The sequence below is a fragment of the Sorex fumeus genome, unplaced genomic scaffold, assembly GCF_029834395.1.
Source record: "Sorex fumeus unplaced genomic scaffold, SorFum_2.1 ptg000116l, whole genome shotgun sequence".
Lineage (NCBI taxonomy): Eukaryota > Metazoa > Chordata > Mammalia > Eulipotyphla > Soricidae > Sorex > Sorex fumeus.
Genome location: NW_026606173.1, coordinates 3,822,218 through 3,827,851, shown reverse-complemented (window position 1 = coordinate 3,827,851; position 5,634 = coordinate 3,822,218).

Below are 5,634 nucleotides of genomic sequence, written 5' to 3'. Positions count from 1 at the left end.
TGCTGTGCCTGTGAGAGCTTCTTTGGGACCCAGGGAGGAGTCCTCAGGCCAAGACAGGGCTGAGTTTTCTCCTTTGTAACCAACCCAGAGCTTGTGTCGTGAAAGGCAACACAGATGCCAACCCATTTTGATTCTCCTGGGGAGACAGCAGCATTAGGCAGTATCCCCCAGGCGGGTCTGTGAGCCAGTGCCCTCATCAGGCCTGGGGGTTGTGCTCCTCTCCAGTGCTCACTGCTCTGACTCCTCCTTCAGGTCTCTGATCCTTGGGAAAATCAGAGGCAGGAGAAGATGTTGACATGCCATCGGAGATCCCATCCCTAGATAGGTAGAGAGTGACTAGAGAAGGTGATGCAGTGACAGGAGCACTCAGTCTTCTTGGGCCAGATGTCTCTGAGTTGTTTCAGGAATGATCCTGTATTGTGCCTCCTTTTTGGATGGCCCTATACTTTCTTTATTAGGCTATGTTTATTTCAGTTCTGTTGTATTTGGCTTTTCAACCACACCCAGGTAAAGAGTGCTCATACCTTAGTGCTCAAGGATGACTCCTGACATGTCTCAGGAACCATATGGGGTGCTGGGGGTCGAACGCTTGCGTCTGGGTATTTTGTTTCATTTGGAGGGGTATACCCAGTGATTCTGGGGATTATTCTTGGCCCTGCACTCTGGCGTTGCACCTGGCAGTGCTAGGGGGACCATATGGGAAGATTGGGTTCACAGCCCGACCCTCTGTTCTGTTACTCCATCCTGCTGCTTTATTTTCTTTCCTGTTTATTTTTGTTGCACAGTGGAGGTGCCCAGGCCTTCCTTGCTCTGTGCTCTGTATTCGCACTTCATGCACATCATGGGTCCCCTAGGGTGTGCTGGCCCTGTTTTCTCCCTAGCAGCTATGGTGACTCGGATCCCAGGACATGTGTTTCCCCTATTTTGTCCTTTCTGCTCTGGAGAGCCGTGCCTGCTCAGTCACACAGTCCTGCATTCATTCACTTCTCTGTTTGCAGTTCTGGGCATGCGCCGTCTTTTGGAGTCACACCTAGAAATACTCATGGATTACTCCTCATAGTGTTCTGGGACCCTGTTAACGGTAATTCAAGAGTAATGTTGTCCCTGCTGTCCTGTCTCTTTGGCCCCTACTCGAAACAGTTTAAATGAACTTTACTGTGCGTAGAAAGACGGTTGAAAGGATGGAAGGAGCCCCTTGATTCAAATGTTTGACAAATGTTGGGAATATGGGTCAGTTCCTCACATCCCAGCAATCCCCAGGCTCCCCACATCCCAGCCGGCCCTTCCATTTATTGTGATTACTCACAAGGTTGGTCAGGTTCCTGGATCCCAACCATCAGTTCAATAATATCAGAGAAATAAAATAAGCATTCTATTTGGAATTAGGAAAGTTACATCAATCATGTAGTCACCCCAATGATAAAAAGGTTTCAGATCTGTGTAAAGGCCATAAAAGGCTCCAAAGTGACCGGAATGCTCTAGGTTTTTATGTGTACATACCTGTACACAGATATGAATTTGATATATATTTAATTTCTATGATATACATAATGTGTTATACAAATACTCCATATATTATATATATATATATGTATATGTCAAAAAACAAACTGTCCTCCTGTTTTTCATGTATTTTGCTCTAGCAGGCCCAGTAAAGTCACATTTTGAGACCTCTTGTTACTGTGTTTAACATATCGAATACTCCACAGGTAGCTTGCTAGGCTTTGCTGTGCAGGCGAGATACTCTTAGTAGCGTGCCTAGCTCTATGAGAGGGGCGGAGAAATCGAACTCGGGTACACTATGTTGGCCGCTTGCAAGGAAAACACTCTACCAACTGTGCTATCGCTATATTTGCTGGTGGTACACACCTGGCAGTGCGCCTAGCTTAGTCCTTGATTTTCACTTTGACAGTGCTCAGGGGACCATTTGGAATTATGAGAATTGAACCCAGATAGACCACATACAAGGCAAGCACCCACCCTACTGTACTACCTCTCTTGTTCATACTCTGGATTTGAAGGTGTTTCTGAAACTGCCTCCTGTGTTTTTTCTTGTAGGCAAGATTCCACTGGTCAGGCATTTTCAAGAGGTAGCATGTTGGCTGGACAGTGGTCTCTTATGGTCTTAATAGGCTTTTTCCCTTTACAGTGTCTGTCCAGTTGTCTGGGCTGGTGCTAGGCCAGTTCTTCTCTGCATCTCCAGGGTTGGGTTCAGAGTCACTGCTTTCACCTCATCTTAATTACTTTCTCACGAATCTCAGTGTCAGGTGCCTTGTACCAACCTGCCTGTTTGACCTTGAATCAACCACATGTTTTTTTTTTCCCTGATGAACTGTTTGTGAGAGCATTGTTTCAATGTTTGAGTAACTGGTACAGGATCAGGGCTCTTGTCCCAGCGCCCCACTTGTGACCCACCACTCTAGCAGCTGCCTCTCCACTACTTTATCCAGTCCAGTCCCCTTAAAGCACCAATTTACCGGGATGGGGACAGAGGGTCTCTGCATCTAGACCATGGACCTTTAAGGATCCTGGCAGGTGCGGAAGTGTTGTCACAGAACTGGTACGTTCAGCATCCTTTCTTTTCTAGTTGTCGTTGCCTGGCTCAGACTGCCATTGGTCTCGTGGGTAAAGGAGGAATTGGCTGCTCCTTTGACATGGACTGTGGAGGCTGATTTTGTGGCAGGATACTAGCGGCCTCCCAGTCGCCTGCACTGTGAGTGGCAGAGCTGGGCCACCTTGGGGGTGCTTTTTCCCTTGTTTTTCCACTCGTTCCTGGCATCTAGGCGGTTCCTGAGGTATGGCAAAGGCTTTAGGGGGACCCAGAGGCTTTGGGCAGTGGAGCGGGGGCTGTGCCGGGGTGCAGGGTTCGCACGTGTAAGCAAATGATCGTGGGAGGGTCCCCTTACCCAGGATCACCTCCCGCTCCGGAAAGGCTCAGAGGTGGGCGGGTGCTGGGCTGAGGGACCTGCACAGGGCGGGTCTTAGCCCTCTCAAACCTGCCAGCACTGGGCTGAGCTTGCCTCTTTCCAGAGACTTTGGCCCTGGCTTCACTAGTGTAGAACCTTCAGATTCACTTCAAAGGGCAGGCCCCCAGCCCCGCCGTGCAGCAGGAAACCCAGTTCTCCTCTGTGCTTTGATTTGCTGTTGTGGTGGGAAAGGGTCACCCGGTGGCTCATTCCCTGTGAATGGGTGAGGTTTTGGAAGTTGAAACTTTTTTTTTCTTTTCTTTTCTTTTCTCTTTCTTTCTTTCTTTCTTTCTTTCTTTCTTTCTTTCTTTCTTTCTTTCTTTCTTTCTTTCCTTCTTTCCTTCTTTCCTTCCTTCCTTTCTTTCTTTCTTTCTTTCTTTCTTTCTTTCTTTCTTTCTTTCTTTCTTTCTTTGCTGTCCTCACGTTGTTCATCAATTTGCTCAAGCGGGCCCAGTAATGACTTAATGGGAGACTTTGTTGTTAACTCTGTTTGGCATATCAAATACAAAACAGCTTGCCAAGCTCTACCGTGTGGGAGAGATGCTCTCCATAGCTTGTCAGGCTCTTTGACAGGGGCAGAGGAATCGAACTCGGGTTCGTCATATTGGCTGCATGCAAGGCAAATGCTCGACCGCTGTGCTATCACTCCAGCCCACTTTACTTATTTATTTTTTTTCGTTTTGGATCACACTCAGCCATGCACAGGGGTTACTCCTGTCTCTGCACTCAGGAATTACTCCTGGCGATGCTCAGGGGAGCAGATGGGATGCTGGGAATTAAATCTGGGTCGGCCACATGCAAGGTAAATGCTGTGCCAGCTCTGCTTTTCCTCCAGCCCCTTCATTATTTTTTTGGTTTGGCTTGTGTACCATATCTGGAGATGCTCAGGGTTTACTTTTGGCTCTGCACTTGGGAATTCCTGTTGATGGTACTCAGGGATCATATGGGATGCCAGGGATTGATCTGGGTTGGCAACGTGCAAGGCAAATTCCCTTACCCACTTTACTGTCTCTCGTCCCAACTTTTATGTCTTATTTTCTAGGTCAAGAATTTCTGCTTCCTAAGTGCCAGTTGCAAAGCACTATGAGCATTGTCTCGTGTGACACTGTCCCAACATATAAACATAAAAAACCTAAAATCCTCATTGATCCTGACATTGATTCAATTAGGTTAGATGATTTCAATGGCCCCTGCATTCTCAGCTTTGTGGGGACTCAGCCTTGCCTTCGTACATGCATCCCGATCGCCATACTGAGCTACAACAGAACCCAGACTCAGGTGTATTTTTATTTTCTTGAAAGTTGTGCTTCCTTTTTCTGTATAGAAATAATTTCCACTTAATGTGTTCTTCGTTGCGTTGAGAAAAAATTGGACACATGTTAATAGCAACACTTCTGTCAATTTTGCATGAACTTCTTGCAAAACTATTTGGTCATTCTAGAAAAAGCCATATATGTGTCAATAATTGTATTTCCATGGTGGAAATGTTAGACATCAAACCTGCAGGGTTTGACTTTTTTTTGCCATGGAGACCCTCAAGAAATCAAGAAATAATTGTAAACCTCCTCTGCTGTTCTCCAGGGAAGCAACCATCCTTAGCAGAATGTCCCTGATCCTGTGCACTGTGACAGTCACGAGTGAGAGTGGTGCCTGCATCACTGTGGGGATTCTGAGACAGGCAGGAAGTCTTCAGATGCGAAAAATTGCAGGGCTGTTAGCAGCACGGACACAATTTGAGTCACCTGCCACACAAGTGTGATCATCTGAATATACACACAGGAGAGAAATTGTAAACATGTAAAAAATGTGGGAAGGCTTAGATCTATCCTCATACCTGATTATACATAGGAGAATTCATACAGGAGAGAAACGCTATTCATCCAAGGAATATGGGAAGACCTCAAGACTTAGTATGCATAGGAAAATTCATTTAGAGAAACCTTATTCATGTAAGGATAAGGAATGTTTGAAGACCTTTATTTCCTTCTCAGGGGTTTCTGTGCATAGAAAATTCATGTAGTAGAGAAACGTTACTCATGTAAGGACTGTGGGAAGACCTTTACTTTGTACTCAGAACTTACTAAGCACAGGAAAACGCACACTGAAGAGAATCCATATATATATACTGTTGGAAGGCATTCACTTATCTCTCACTCCTTATTACATATAAGAACATTCATACTGGAAAGAAACATTATGTACGTAAGGCAAGCAGGAAGGCATACATTATATCCTCAAGCCTTAGGGATCACAGAAAAATTCATATGGCAGACAGCTTACATATGGAAGGACTGTGGGAAGGCCTTCATTCAAAATTGATGTCTTACTAAACAGAAAATTTCATACCAGAGAGAAACCCCATACATGTTAAAAAGGCCTTTGCTCTACATTCAAGCCTTAGTATGCATAGGAAAATTCATAGTGGAGAGAAGTCTTACATATGTCAGGAATGTGCAAAGGCCTTCACTCAATCCTCAACTCTTACGATCCATAGGAAAATACAAACTGGAGGGAAAGCTCATGTTTATCAATGTAGAAAGGCCTTTGTGTGCCTCTCTAACCTTTGTAGTCTTTGTAAAATGCACATGGGATGAGTTGACCCCGAAGAACTGTCCCCAAGTTTAGAACAATCTCCCTAGGGAAGACGAGTTTTATTTAAACCAGGAAG